The sequence below is a fragment of the Populus alba genome, chromosome 5, assembly GCF_005239225.2.
Source record: "Populus alba chromosome 5, ASM523922v2, whole genome shotgun sequence".
Lineage (NCBI taxonomy): Eukaryota > Viridiplantae > Streptophyta > Magnoliopsida > Malpighiales > Salicaceae > Populus > Populus alba.
This window is the reverse complement of record NC_133288.1, coordinates 13,153,007-13,170,359: the sequence shown is the minus strand read 5'-3', so window position 1 is coordinate 13,170,359 and position 17,353 is coordinate 13,153,007. Positions and strand designations below refer to the sequence as shown.

Here is a 17,353-nt window from a genome sequence, read left to right as displayed (position 1 = left end):
TTGAGTTTTACTTGGTGCCTCATAAGTACCTGTGGTGTCCTAATTTTGAGCATTTTCGGCTAGCAAGTCTAGGTACTACATTGCTTCATTAGGGTCTTTATCTTCGAAAGTTCCATTGCACATCAATTCAACCATTTGCCTATCTCTAGGTGTTAAACCTTCATAAAAATGTGAAACCAATCTCCATGTTTCAAAACCATGATGTGGGCAAGTATTAAGCAAATCTCGATACGTATCCCAACATTGGTAAAATGTTTCTCCTGGTTTTTGAGTGAAAGTGATGATTTGTCTTTTGAAAGAATTTGTTCAGTGAGATGGAAAAAACTTCTTTAAAAATTGTTGTTGCATTTCATCCCAAGCACGAATGGATCCTGGTCTTAAATTTTGTAGCCATGTTTTAGCTTTATCTTTTAATGAAAAAGGAAAAAGCTTTAATCGAATGGTGTTCATGCTACAATTTGAGTCATTATAGGTATTACAAACCTCCTCAAATTCCCTTAAATGCAAGTATGGATTTTCTAGGTCTAAGCCATGAAAAGAAGGTAAAAGTTGAATAATGTCTGGCTTAAAAATTAAAATGAGATGCATCAGGAGGGAAAACTATGCATGAGGGTGCACTTGTTCTTGTGGATTCATGTGGTCTCTAAGTGTTCTCATACGGTTATTCTCATTATTCTCATTATGAAGCGATTGATTATCTTCTTCAGCCATATTTTCTGAAAATGATGAGGATATCCTACAAAGTCGACCACTTAATGTACGTGACCAAACTCGCATGCACGTGTAAAAAGAGAATAAAAGGAAGAAAAGAAAATAGAAGAAAAAGAAACAAAACAAAACAAAGAAAACAAAAGTTAGATAAAATGAAAAGTGAAAAGAGAAAATAAAATTAAATATTATAATTTATACAAGAATTTTACCTCCCCGGAAACGGCACCAAAAAAAACTTGACAACGACCAAAAAGCTTGATGTCTTGTCCCAAGTGCAGGAGTGTCGAAGTAATAAATAACCTGGCAAGACCGGGGTCGAACCACAGAGAGGTTAATTGTATAAATTATAAAATAACAACACAACAATAACAATAATAATAACAATAGTAGTAAATAGTAATAGTAATAGTAATAGTAATAATAATACTCAGTATGTGGCGTTGTTATACCTGAGAATGATCTAAAAGATCGGGTCACAGGTTTCCAGCCGATATACTGAGTTTATGAACAGATAATAATAATAATAATAATAATAATAATAATAATAATAATAATAATAATAATAATAATAATAATAATAACAACAATAATAAAGAAGAGAAGGAAGAAATTAATGAGAACTTTGAGTTGAAAGATTAATGTAAGGATTAAACAACGATAAAAACAAATGTCAAGGTTAGAGGATCCACTAATGGTACTTCAAACAAGTATAGTATAAACTCTTATTACTCAATTGGAAACCACACATAAAGGAGGTTCCAATCAGATTATAAATTGTTAACATGATTACATTAGTTATCTTATTCGAATAAAGCTAATACTTGTAAATGTTGGCAGGCATTCATGATTATAACTTATGTTAACAACAAATCAAGTTCCTTTCATAGCTCAGGTGTCGGTTATACCATACAGTATGGGCTATGAAAGTACCAAGTATTTGTTGTACCAAGTGTTATACAACATAAATCTAGATTAACCATTTAACAAGCAAAGTAATAAAAGTGAACAAGATAACAAATATAAAACATGTTAGTATCCAACGTTAAGGTCCATGTTAAGTTTATATTATACTTATTCTTACACCATTAGTGTACCCTTTTCACCTTGACATAATTAACTTAGCTGAACATAATGAAAGAAAGAAACATAGATGAACAAGACAAGAACATAAATGAGAAAGAGGCTAACTAAGTAAAGGAAAGGAAATGAAGTGCATAAACTTGATATTAATGAAAGCAAAACATAAGCAATACAAAGAGAGAAAGCAAGAGCATGATCTTGATCTGGAAACCAAGATGCCTCAATACATGGTAAGTGCCTCTTTTTATAGGCCAAAATTTGGAACTATTGATTTGTTAATTAATTGATGAGTGGGTGGCCACATCTTGACTTGGTGACAATCCTTATCTTCTTGTCTGAACAAGACGTCATTGATAACATCATAATTTGCCCAGAATCCTCAGGAATGTTCTAGGAAATTGTCTCAGCTTTCCAACAAAAAAAAAAGATGAGGTCATTTGAACTTCTAGAACTCAAGATATGAGCTGAACACTAAATAGTGTCTGGGCTGCAGGACAGCTTCGGACTTCTTCGTTGTTCCTTCAGTTTGGACTTCAAAACGGCCTTTTTAAATCTTGGCCTCCTCATGAAAGTTGTAGGCCTTTGTCTTACCTTTCCATCCATATAAAATGGACCTAAATCCGAGATCTAGAGCTCCAGATATGATCCAATTACCAAGCAATGTTCCGGTTTTGGACTGCATCGGCATCTCTTTTCTAAGTTTGGCCATCTCTTTGTCCTTTCACTTTCAATACTTAAACTCATCAATCAATCCTTTTATTTATGTGATAGGCTTGCATTTAAAATGAGCATTTACCATAAAATTAAGGTATCTTATAGTATCAAACTTGTTATTATAAAACATGCTTTAGTTAAGGAGTTATTGATACTTCAAGTGCAAAAATGATGATATATAAAACCTTGATAAACATGCACTTTTAAGTACTAATCAATCTACCTGTGGTTCGACAAAGATTAATGTAATTTATATAGTTCATCTTCATCTCCCTGTGGTTCGACCCCGGTCTTGCTGGGTTATTTATTACTTCGACACTCCTGCACTTGGATAAGACATCAATATTTTGATCATGTCAAGTTTTTTGGCATCATTATCGGGGAGGTAAATTCTTGTATAAATTATAATATTTATTTTATTTTCTCTTTTCATTTTTCTTATATCTAACTTTTGTTTTTTTTTTGTTTTGTTTTTGTTTTCTTTTTCCTTTTATTCTATTTCTACACGTGCATGCGTGTTTGGTCATGTAAATTAAGTAGTAGACTTTATAGGTATCCTCATCATTTTCAAGAAAATATGGCTGAAGAAAATAATCAGTCGCTTTATAATAAGAATAACCAAGTTATAACACTTAGAGACCACATCCTACAAGAACAAGTGCACCATCATGTATAGTTTTCTCTCCTGATGCATCTCACTTTAATTTTAAACCAGGCATAATTCAACTTTTACCTTCTTTTCATGACTTAGATCTAGAAATCCATACATGCATTTAAGAGAATTTGAAGAAGTCTGTAACACCTATAATGACTTAAATTGTAGCATGAATACCATTAGATTAAAGCTTTTTCCTTTTTCATTAAAAGATAAAGCTAAAACATGGCTAAAAAAACTTAGGTTAGGATCCCAGACACTATTTAGTGTTCAGCCCATATCTCGAGTTCTATAAGTTCAAATGACATCAAATTTTTTTCCTGGAAAGATAAAACAATTTTCTATAACTTTCATGCATACAATTGGTTCCAGTTTTGATGTTAGCAATGATGTTTTATTCAGACAAGAAGATAGGGATTTTCACCAAGTCAAGAGTTGGCCACCCACTCAACAATTAGTCATCAAATCAATACTTTTCAAATTTTGGCCTATAAAAGAAGGCATTTGCCATGCATTTAAGGGCTTGGTTGTTTAGATCAAGAACTTGCTCTTGCTTTCTCTCTTTATATTTTTTTATAATTCTTAAGTTTTGCTTTAATTAGTATCTTGTTTATGCTTTTCATTTCCTTTCCTTTACTTAGTTAACTTCTATCTTATTTATGTTCTTATTTTGTTTATTTATGTTTCTCTTCTTCATTATGTTTAGCTAAGTTTATTATGTCAAGGTGAAAAGGTTACACTAATGGGTGTGAGAATTAGTATATTTGTAAACTCAACATGAACCTTAATGTTTAATATTAACATGTCTTATCTTTTTATCTTACTAATTCTTAATACCTTACTTGTTAAATGGTTAATCTAGATTTGTGTTGTCTAACACTTGGTACAACAAATGCTTGGCACTCTCATAGCCCAACCGTATGGTATTACCTACACCTGTGCTATGAAAGGAACTTGATTTGTTGTTAACATAAGTTAGCATAATGAATTCCTACCAATATTTAAAAGTTTGGTGTTACTTAAATAAGATAATTAATATGATCAAGTTAACAAATTATAATGAGCTATTAATGACAAATCATCTAATTAAAACCTCCTTTATATGTGGTTTCCAGTTGAGTAATAAGAGTTTATGTTATACTTATTTGAAATATCATTAGTGAATCCTCTAACCTTGACACTTGTTTTTATCATTATTTAATTCTCACATTGATCTTCCATCTCAAAATTCTCATCAACTTCTTCCTCTTCTTCTTCTTCTTCTTTAATATTGTTGTTGTTGTTGTTGTTGTTGTTATTGTTGTATTATTGTTATTTATAATTTATACAATTAACCTATTGCTTAACCGCTATTTATGATCGGCTTGTTTTAACTCGCAAATGCACGAGTGTGCGATGTAGCAATTAACTCGGTAAAATCGAGCTCATATCCACAAAGAGCTAAATCTAGAAATTAAGCTAGGTAACAAAAAAAAAACTTGAGAGAAATTAAATTAACAATAACTTGGTTGAAAATAATTGCTGAATTTGTTTTCAAAGATGAAAACATGTAAATAGATTTTAAAAGACAAGAAAAAGTAAGTCTTGGTCCAAATCAATTTTAATGGTGATGCATTTGTGATTCCTTCAACATATATAAGATAACTCAACCTAATATCAACGATGGTGATATTAGATCGGAAGATATTACAATGAAGTTTAAAAAGATGAAGATTGGTTATTGCTTAAGAATGAACAAGTACTTTCATATTAAGTAAGACATTGAATCAAACAATCTGTATACCAAAACTAAGGTTTGTGCATAAAAATTCAAGATTATAACATTACCTAAATGATTTCTAAAATTTCTTTGCAATAATAAAACATGCATGAAGAAAATGAAAAGATAAACATTAAGATTCATTCATATCTTAAAGAACACCTCAATCACCATCATCCTTGATTTGGATCCAAGAAAGAGATTAGCCAACCATGATTATATATAAGAACACTTTAATAAACATGAATAACTTGAATCAAACTGAAATAATGAGTTTTACAAACTAAAGAACTGAAATCTACAAAGAACACAACACAATTTCAGTAAAAATTCGGACACAAATATTACACTAACTTTGGACAGCAATTCAACCCTCCTAGAAGCCTCATTATGGGGGGAGTGTCAAATTTTTGGCGCCGTTGCTAAGGAGGTAAATTCTTGTACAAATTATAGTATTTATTTTATTTTCTCTTTTCATTTTTCTTGTATCTAACTTTGTTTCTTTTCTTTTGTTTTCTTCTTTCTTTTATTCTCTTTCTACATGTGCATGAGTGTTTGGTCACGTACACTAAGTGGTAGACTTTATAGGGTATCCTCATCATTTTCAGAAAATATGGCCGAAGAAGATAACCAGTCACTTTATAATAAGAATAATGAAAATAACTGTGTTAGAACACTTAGAGACCACATGAATCCCACAAAAACAAATGCACCCTCATGCATAGTTTTCCCTCCTAATGCATCTTATTTTAATTTTAAGCGAGGCATTATTCAAATTTTACCTTCTTTTCATGGCTTAGATATAGAAAATCCATACTTGCATTTGAGAGAATTTGAAGTTTGTAACACCTATAATGACTTAAATTATAGCATGAATACCATTAGATTAAATCTTTTTCCTTTTTCATTAAAAGATAAAGCTAAAACATGGCTACAAAATCTTAGGTCAAGATCCATTCGTGCTTGGAATGAAATGCAACAATAATTTTTAAAGAAATTCTTTTCATCTCACAGAACCAACTCTTTTAAAAGACAAATCACCACTTTCACTCAAAAACCAGGTGAAACATTTTACCAATGTTGGGATAAGTATTGAGACTTGCTTAATACTTGCCCTTATCATGGTTTTGAATCATGGAGATTGGTTTCATAATTTTATGAAGGGTTAACACCTAAACATAGGCAAATTGTTGGATTGATATGCAATAGAACTTTTGAAGATAAAGATCCTAATGAAGCAATGGAGTACCTAGACTTGCTAGCTAAAAATGTGCAAAATTAAGACACTACAGGCACTTATAAGGCACCAAGTAAAACCTAAACTCATGCATCTAGTGGAGGTATGTATAACCTTAGGAAAGATCATGACCTCCAAGCCAAGTTTGCATCTTTAGCTAGAAAAGTTGAAGCACTAGAATTGAAAAAAACTAGTCAATTAAAATCTGTTCAAGAAACTGTATGTCAAATCTATGAAACAAATGAACATGCAACCAATGGTTGTCCAACTTTGCCTTCTTTCAAGGAATGTCTCCATGAACAAGCCCATGCTTTAAATAGTTTTCAAAGGCCCAATTATAACCCATACTCGCAAACATACAACCTTGGTTGGAGAAACCACCCAAATTTAAGTTGGAAGAATGATAATAATAATAATGCACAAACTTCACAGCCACTGTTTCAAGCACGTTATAATTTCTAAAATTATCATGGAAATACACCTCCTTATGCTCCACCTCCTAGAAGAAATCTTGAGGAAACATTGCATGCATTCATTGAAAAGCAAGAGACAATCAAAACTCAACTTGTTCAAAGCATGAAAAATTTAAAACATTCTCTTGCAAAATTCACATCTGCTCTTAGTTTTCAAGAGAAAGGTAAGTTTCCATCTCAACCACAGCAAAATCCAAAGGGGCAATACAATGCAAATGCAAGTAGTTCCGGAAGCCAACACATGGATTAAGTCACATCAGTCATCACTCTTTGTAGTGGTAAAGTTATTGAAAAACCCACTCTTGAACCTTGTGAGAAAGATGACGAGTCAATCTTTGAGGGTAAGGAAGGGGTTGAATCTAAACATTGTAAAGAAAAGACTGATTCTCAACCAGCACTTCCATTTCCTCATGCCATAACCAAACAAAGGAAAGTCCATCACAACTTTGAAATCTTTGAAACTTTCAAACAGGTAAGGATCAATATACCTTTGTTGGATGCTATTAAATAGGTACATTATTATACTAAATTTTTAAAAGATCTGTGCACTGTGAAGAGAAAATTGAATGTGAAAAAAAAAGCCTTTTTAGCTAAACAAGTAAGTGTCATTCTTCAGAACAATAATGTTTTGAAATATAAAGACCTTGGTTGTCCTGCAATTTCTTGCTTTATCAGAGAACATAAAATTGAAAAAGCTTTACTTGATCTTGGAGCTAGTGTGAATTTACTTCCATGTTCAGTCTTTTAGAGTTTTAATCTAGGTGAGTTAAAACCAACTTTTGTAACTCTTTTACTTGCTGATAGATCTGTTAAAGTGCTTAGAGGAATAGTTGAAGATGTGTTAGTACAAGTTGATAAATTTATTTATCCTATGGATTTTATTGTTTTGGATACACAATCTATTGAAGCATGTAATTTAATTCCTGTAATTTTTGGACATACATTTCTTGCAACTTCTAATGCATTGATTAATTGTAGGAATGGGCTATTGAAATTATCATTTGGAAACATGACATTGGAGATGAATATTTTCAACATTTGCAAGCAACTTGGAGATGATAATGATTTACAAGAAGTGGACTTTATTGAAAAATTAGTTCATAATCAATTTCAAACCACTTCCAGTGAAACTGAGATTGATGAACCTGATGAGTTGCAAATGATCTATTTTCAGGAAGAAGCAAAGGCATGTAATTGGAGACCATAAATTGAAGAATTATCAGCACGATCAATTGAATCCATATCTTCAAGTGTTCAACCACCAAAACCTGATTTGAAGTTGTTACCATTCAATCTTAAATACTCATTTTTAAGAGACAATGAAACCTTTCCGGTAATAATCTCTTCCAAACTTAATGCATATCAAGAAGGTAAGTTGTTACAAACTCTGAAAATGCACAAAAATGCATTAGGATGGACCATAACTGATATAAAAGGAATTAGCCCTTTAATGTGCACACACAGGATTTATTTAAAGGAAAATGCTAAACCCTCTAGAAAAATGTAATAAAGACTTGATCCTAATATGAAATAAGTAGTGAAAAATGAAGTCATTAAGCTTCTAGATAATGGAATCATTTATCCTATTTCTGACAGCAAATGGGTAAGTCCTACCCAAGTTGTACCCAAGAAGTCTGGAGTCAATGTGATAACAAATGAGAAAAATATGTTAATTCCAACTAGGACTATTACTGGTTAGCGCATGTGCATTGACTATAGGAAACTTAATTCAATGACTAGGAAAGATCATTTCCATTTACCTTTCATGGATCAAATCTTAAAAAGAGTTGTAAGTCATAAATTTTATTGTTTTCTAGATGGCTATTCAGGTTACAACCAAATTGAAATTGTATTAGAAGATCAAGAGAAGACTACTTTCACATGTCCATTTGGTACTTTTGCATATCAAAGGATGCCTTTTTGGATTATGTAATGCACCAGCCACGTTTCAAAGATGCATGCTTAGCATATTCAGTGATATGGTTGAACGTTTCCTTGAGATTTTTATGGATAATTTTTCTATTTTTGGTGATTCATTTGATGATTGTTTAACTAACTTCGAAAAGGTTTTGAATAGGTGTGAAGAGAAGAATCTTGTACTGAATTGGGAAAAATATCACTTTATAGTAAAAAAACGACATTGTACTTGGCCACATTGTTTCATCGAAAGGAATTGAGGTTGACAAATCTAAATTCGAGTAAATTGCCAACTTACCAACACCAAAATTTGTTAAAGATGTTAAATCATTCTTAGGACATGCTGGTTTTTACAGAAGGTTCATTAAAGATTTTAGTGTAATGTCTAAACCATTGTGTAACCTTCTAACAATGGAAAATGTTTTTGAATGGACTAAACAATGTGAAAAAACCTTTGTTAAACTTAAAAGCTTGCTTACTTCTGCTCCTGTCATTCAACCTCTTGATTGGTCACTACCTTTTGAAATAATGTGTGACACTAGTGATTATACCATGGGTGCAGTCTTGGGACAAAGAAAAGATAAGAAACCTTATGTGATTTGCTATACAAATAAAACTTTAAATAGTGCTCAAATGAATTACACTATCACTGAAAAAGAATTATTTGCAGTAGTATTTGCATGTGACAAATTCAAATCTTATCTTGTTGGCTCACCTGTTGTCGTTTTTAGTGATCATACAGCATTGAAATATATTCTCTCTAAGAAAGATTCTAAGGCTAGATTGGTGCGGTGGATTCTATTACTTCAAGAATTTGATATCACAATCAAAGACAAGAAAGGCACTGAAAATGTTGTCGTAGATCATTTGTCAAGATTGACAACCAATTCGAGATCTGACATCACTCCAATCGATGACTACTTTCCTGATGAACCTTTATTTTATATCTCTATAATGCCTTGGTTTGCTAATATTGTTAATTTTCTTGTTTCAAGACAATTGCCAGCTCATTGGAGTACCCAAGATAAAAGAAAGTTCTTCAACGAAGTGAAGAACTTTTATTAGGATGAAACTTATTTATTCAAATATTATCCTGATCAAAGATGCATTCCTGACAATGAGGTAAGTAGTGTCATTAAATTTTGTCATTCTGAGGCATATGGGGGTCATTTCTCATCAAGAAAGACAATTGCAAAAATCTTACAAAGTCGATTTTACTGGCCCACCATGTTCAAGGACTCACATGTATTCTGCAAGACTTGTGAAAATTGTCAAAAGTTGGGATCTATTTCAAAACATCACATGATGCCTTTAAATCTTATTCTTGTCATTGAGATCTTTGACTGTTGGGGTATAGATTTCATGGGTCCATTTCCTCCATCATTTGGTTTCTCATACATATTAGTCGCAATAGATTATGTTTCAAAATGGATAGAGGCAATTCCAAATTGAAACAATGATCACAAAACAGTGATAAAGTTTTTGAAAGAAAATATTTTGAGTCGATTTGGAATCCCTCGAGCCATGATAAGTGATGGTGGAACACATTTCCGCAACAAGTCATTTGAGTTTTTAATGAAGAAATATGGAATCACACACAAAGTTGTCACCCCTTATCACCCTCAGATGAGTGGACAGGTAGAACTTGCTAATAGGGATATCAAATAGATCTTGGAGAAAATAGTGAACCCTAATCGGAAAGACTGGTCTTTAAGACTTAATGACGCACTTTGGGCTTATCAAACTGCTTATAAAACATCATTAGGTATGTCACCTTATAAACTAGTCTATGAAAAACCTTGTCACTTGCTTGTAGAACTTGAACATAAAGATTATTGGGTTATTAAAGCTTTCAATTCAAACCTTAATGATACTAGTCAGCTGTGAAAATTACAAATAAATGAGCTTAAGAAAATAAATAAAAAAATGATGCATATGAAAATTCAAGAATTCATAAAGCAAGAATCAAAGAGTTGCATGACAAGAAAATACTGAGAAAAACATTCAATGTTGGTCAAAAAGTCTTGTTTTATAATTCTCGACTCCATTTATTTCTTGGAAAACTAAGATCAAGATGGAGTGATCCTTTTATTGTGAAACATGTGTGTCTATATGGGGCTTGTGATATTGAGAATCCAAAGAATGGTAATGTTTTCAAGGTAAATGGCCATCGTTTGAAAGTTTATTTTGATAATTTTTCAGTTAAAAATGACTCTATTGAATTGAGTGATCATGTATATAAAGATTGATTCTTTTTCTCACATTGTTTTTGTGTTTTTTATTTATTTATATTTTTTTGTGACTTTTGTTTTGCTATTCTCTCACCCCGGTCAAATGGCGGATAACGGTACTCCGTGACTTTTAAGTCGATTCTTTCAGTTTCCTATGATAACTGATATCTGTGTATATATTTGTGCAATTCTTTGCTCTTTCTCTTTTCTTTGAATCTCTCCTCCAATTCTCATTTGAAAATGGATAGCACTCTTGAAAAATTGAAAAAGTATTTTCCCACTCTGCCTCAAAATGTGATTACAAAAATTTATCGTGCTAGATGTGCTAGATTGAGATTGTTAATGAACCATGGAATTCCTGAAGATATTCGCTAGCTAATTGAAGCAAAGGTCCGATTATTAGGTGAGTCCTCCAATTCTTTCATATCATACATGCCTGGAATAGGTAAAAGCACTTTTGCAAAAAAAAATCATGCAAAACGACTAAAAGTCTGTCACAGATGTGCCAGATGGACTTATAATGCAACATGTCATTCTTTAGGAATGGTATCTGTAAACTATGAAGATAAAATACAATTCATTAAGGATGGCCTGAGTAAGGGGTCTTTAGATAATCTTCTATTGACTCTTAAGATGCACCCTAGTGGAGATGTGCATTGTGCAATTCATGATTTATGGCCACAATTCCATAAAGAACATGCTAGACATAGTCTTGGGAATTTGACTAAAAAAGATCTTGTTTGCTAGTTTTTAAGAAAATTGGATAGGAAGCCTATCCCCAACCCATAAAGGGCGTTTAAACCATTCTTAGACGTAAAACCAAAGGAAGATGTAAGCCACAATCACAACAACCTGTACATACACATGCTTTTTCAAAATAAATAAATAGAGAGAGAGAGAGAGAGAGAGAGAGACTACCTGTGTTTTCTATTTCATAAACTATTTGCAAAACTGTTGTTACTAGGATGACAGAGTAAAAGGAGTTCTTTTGTTAAAATAACTCTTGAGATGCATCTCAGTAAACATTCTTAACAAGATCTATTAGAATACTTTTTGAAATATTCAAGTTTACAAACTCTCGTATTGTTATCACTTAATTCTACTCATATGCTCATTTAACAAGTATTCTTAAATCTTTATTTTCACACACACACTTTAACATATGATTGTGGGTTGCACATTGGATTATTACATTATTTATGTTCTTTTGTTAAAGGTAACAACTAAAGAAAACGGATATTATATAATTTGCAAAAAAAAATAAAAAAAACACAAAAAAATAATGATAATAAAAACGTAGATAAGTTTGGTTTCATAGCCTCCCTAACCTAAGCAATTAAGCCCGAAAGGACGTTTTAACACTTAATACCCTAAAGTCAACTGACTTGGGAGCTATTGGTCAAACGCTTATTACATGTGTTGAAGAGAAAAGCTTAAGGGAATCAAACATTGTACTATCTACATATCAGTATCTGCAACCCGAGTTATTAAGTTTGTAGGGGTGTCTCAACACCTAATGCCCTAAGACCAACTAGTCTGAGAGTCATTAGCCGAAAACTCATTACATGGGTTAAAGATGCACTATGTTTTAAGTTATATGTATATATATTTAAAAAAAGAAGAAGAAGAAGAAGAAGAAGAAAAGAAAAAAGATAATAATCTTAACCCAAGGAAGTTAACCTTAAACATTAGAACAAAAATTTTGTTTCTTCCAAGTAAAGCCCTATAACTATGTGTTGATATATTGAGCATAAAAGGAAGGTTTATTAATATCTTGTTTAAGAGGTATTGAGCAGATATATGAATTTAATGAGAGTTTGTTTATCTGGATAGATTAATGGAAGTTGAATGATGAATGCCTTGCTTTGTGCAATTTGCAAATTGTTTTTCTATTTTAACGCTTTGATTACTAGGGACTAGTAATAAGCTAGTTAGGGGTGTGATTACTACTTAAAAGTGCATTTTTATCAAGGTTTTGTATCATCATTTTGCACTTGAAATATCAATAACTCCTTAACTAAAGCATGTTTTTATAATGAGCTATTAATGACAAATCATCCAATTTAGAACCTCCTTTATGTATGGTTTCCAGTTGAGTAATAAGAGTTTATATTAGACTTGTTTGAAATACCATTACTGGATCTTCTAACCTTGACACTTGTTTTTATCATTGTTTAATTCTCACATTGATCTTTCATCTTAAAATTCTCATCAACTTCTTCTTCCTCTTCTTCTTCTTTATTATTATTATTATTATTATTATTATAGTTAACCTCCCTGTGGTTCGACTTCGGTCTTGCCGGGTTATTTATTATTTCAACACTCCTGCACTTGAGAGAGAAGACATCAATCTTTGACAATATTTATAAAACAAAACTTTATATATGTTTTTTATTATATACTTTTGGTCGTGTCAGTTGAACCAAGTGTTATACAACACAAATCTAGATTAACCATTTAATAAGCAAGGTATTAAGAATTAGTAAGATAAAAAAGATAAGACATGTTAATATTAAACATTAAGGTCCATGTTAAGTTTACACTATACTTATTCTTACACCATTAGTGTAACCTTTTAACCTTGACATAATAAACTTAGCTAAACATAATGAAGAAGAGAAACATAAATAAACAAAATAAGAACATAAATAAAATACAAGTTAACTAAGTAAAGGAAAGGAAATGAAAACTATAAACAAGATATTAATGAAAGCAAAACTTAAGAATTACAAAAAATATAAAAAGAGAGAGCAAAAGCAAGTTCTTGATCTCAACAACCCAGCCCCTAAATACATGACAAATGCCTCCTTTTATAGGCTAAAATTTGGAACTATTGATTTGATGATTAATTGTTGAGTGGGTGACCAACTCTTGACTTCGTGAAAATCTTTATCTTCTTGTCTCAACAAAACATCATTACTAACATCGGAATTGAAACCAACTGTACTTATGAAAGTTCTAGGAAATTGTCTTATCTTTCTAGGAAAAAAGATCGAGGTCATTTGGACTTCTAGAACTCGAGATATAGGCTGAACACTAAACAATGTCTAGGTTGTAGGACAGATTCATACTTCTCTATTGTTGCTATAATTTGGACTTGAAAACGACATTTTTAAATCTTGGACTCCACCATGAAAGTTGGAGGCCTATGTCTTACCTTTCCATCCATATAAAGCATACCTAAATTCAAGATCTACAGCTCTAGATATGACCCAATTACCGAACATTGTTCTAGATATGACCCAATTACCGAACATTGTTCTAGATATGACCCAATTACCGAACATTGTTCTAGCTTGGACTGCACTAACATCTCTTTTCTAAGTTTGGCCCTCGCTTTGTCCTTTCAATTTCAGTATTTAAACTCATCAATCAATCCTTTCATTCATGTGATAGGCCTGTATTTAAGATGAACATTTACCATAAATTAAAGGTATCTTATATTATTATTATAAAACATGCTTTAGTTAAGGAGTTATTGATACTTCAAGTGCAAAATGATGATATAAAACCTTGATAAAAATACATTTTTAAGTACTAATCAGTAGATATAGAGATGGTAATAATTTCCCTAATAGTTCATAATAGTACCTTATCATTTTGGCTTGATTTTCCTTGTACTAATAATCAAATTGACTATGTGTTGCAGGAGAGTTTTTCCCTAACATGCAACCTTATATTAATGGGTATAACATTTGACCCTACTACTAAATCAAGTTAAAGTTTTGCTAAAAGATTTTAAAGGCCTTGTTTTATATAGGGTTAAAAATCTCATAGCCATTTGATATCATTTGAGATTTTCTAGTTATTTTTGGACTATTTTCCCTATTTAGTTTTTAATAATTTTATTAGTTTTCTAGATTTATCTAGGACATTTTTTCTAGTATATAAGTTGCATATAATAGTTGTAATATTGAGTCTTAAGTAGAGAAAATATTGAATAATAAAATTTTGAATTAGAATTTTTGTGTGGTTACCTTATTTGAAAGAATCTTGTGTTGCTTATGCTTGTTATCTTTCTTAAGTTATTTCCATTGTTTTAGTCAGTAATTGAGTCAAATAATTCCTGGTATTTAGTTATTGCATGCCATTGAATAACCATGACTAGAAACGTTAGTCATAAAACAAGATGAGCTCGTGTAGGAGGGGATAAAGAAGTTAGCCATCAGAAAAGAGATGTGTCAAAAACTAGTTATATAAGACATATATAGATAAACTACAAAATTAATCACTCAATTAGCAATGATAAACTTATAGAGCCAAGTTAAAAAATTGTCATGTCGATTAAAAAAATGAAGAGAAAATTAGAGGATCATAAGAAGAGTGATTACGAATCCATGGCTAGTTTTAAGAACTTATTTTAGAGGCATAAGCAAATGAGATAGCTTTTTGATTGGGATAGGTATCATGATATTTTTGGTGATCTAGTTTATAATGAAATAGAAATAGATTGATACTATCCACCAATTTATGATATTTATTTTGATGATGATTATATCGATAATAATAACATAAACAATGATAGTAATGACAACAATGATGTCATAAATAATATTCTCATTAATAAGTTAAAGGTGATTTTTGATGAAGCATATTATGAAGGATAGTCCTCACATATGCTAAAGAGAATTCTAGAATCGATGGGTTAAAGTTGATGTTCTTAGACTTTAAATAAAATTTATGAAATAGTTGTTCAAAGGTTCTTTGTGTGACAAAATCGGCACACATCTTGTTGGTGAAGATACAAAAGATATAGGGAAGAGGTTGTTTGATCTTTATAGAACTACATTTCTAGTTGAGTTAGAGTTTGAGAAGGTTGATGCAAAGTTATCGTATATGATCTTCAACATAACTCTAAGATTGGTTATATTGCTAGGAAGGATGAGCATGTTACTAACAAGTATAATGTTTATAACAAAAAAGATGAGCATATAAAAGGTTGAAAACTTTTGATTGGATAACCATGCAATTAGGGAAAAAATTGTTTGAACTCAAGGACAAGTTCTTTCTAACATAAAGAGATTGATGTAGGAGATTTTCCCCCCTAATATGTAGCCTTATGTTAACAAGTGTAACTTTCAATTTGAGTATTCAATCGGGTTAAAGTTATGCTAAAAAGATTTTAAATGCCTTATTTTATATAAAGTTAAAATTCCTTAACTATTTGATTTCAAAAAAGCCTTCAAATAAGTTTCAGAAGTTACTATTTGAGATTCGTCATTTTTTTGTATTTCGTTTATGATAGTTTTTTCTATTTAATTTAGAAACTTTTTATTATATTTCTAGCTTTGCTTAGGATTTTTTTTTATATAGTATATAAGCAAACTAAAAAAGCACAATATTGAGTTTTGATTAGAGAAAATATCGAGTGATAAAATTTTGAATTATAATTTTTATGGGGTGACTTTATTCGGCATAATTTTATGTCACTTTTACTTGCTATCTTTTTTATATGGCCTCTATCTACATTAGTTGGTATTAGAGCTCAATAATTATTTATAGTTAGTTGTTATATGTTGTTGAATAGTCTAACTACCATTCAACTTAAAACATCCACCCTCATACACTAAAGCAACAAAAACCAAAACCAAACCTCGTTTTTACCCAACACTACTAAAACTCCCCTTGTTACAACCACAAAACCTAGCCAAAACACCATTATTCAATCACTCAACAACTTAAAACAAAAAATCAAACATCAAGTCTTGTTAACTTAAATCGCATGCTAATTCAAACAAATTAACACACACCCAAGCACAAATCATGAATTAATGTTCAATTAGCAATCATAATTCTAAGAAAATAAACTTAAAATCCACCATAACATGATAAAGTCATTTCAAAATCAAAACACACATCAAACCAAATAAATGTCCAAACAATCTAGTATTGTACATGATAATAAACATTTTGTCCCAAATTTCACAACATTATAGCATTTTGTCCAAAAAATATTTTGAGACTATGAATCGACCTTCTAAGGTGTTTAGCATATCTAGGGACTACTAAAATCAAGACTGTAGGATCGTTGAAACAGTGGCGGTGCATGTATTCACACACCACTACCACTAGCAGTGCGTGACTTCATGTGCCACTACAGGTGAAACCAAGAAATGTGTGGATTTGAAACTTCTTCTTCTTCTTCTCTTTGTTCCTGTATTAGTGGTGAGGGACACCACCACCTGCAAAACTAAGAAAAACTCACAACAATGCTTTGGTTCTCTCTATTTTTTTTTTAATCTATATATTTACTTCTCTTTCTCTATCGATCTTCTCTTTTTCTTCTTCATAGGCGGCTACCATTGTTATTGCCACAAGTGGTAGAGGAAGTGGCTAGAGGTGTCATGTTGGGTTATTGCGGGTTAGGTTAAGGAATAACTACTGTTTGAAGAAGCTCACGACTACTAATTTAGCTATTGGTCATGTTGCTATGGTGGTAGTCTGCTGCCACTTGCAGTTGGGAAAAAAAAAAGGAATTAGTATTGGGCTTTGCTATTGTCATCCGTGATTGCAGCTCCAGTCCAAGAATGACAAGCAAGAAAGTTGTTGTAGAGGAACACCGCTATTGTGGTGGCT

General features: G+C 31.5%; 1 pseudogene; it reads left to right on the top strand.

Moving 5' to 3' along the window:
- Window positions 1-2,451: 2,451 nt before the first annotated feature.
- Window positions 2,452-11,566, top strand: LOC118030008 (uncharacterized; annotated as a pseudogene).
- The last annotated feature ends 5,787 nt before the right edge of the window (window positions 11,567-17,353 follow it).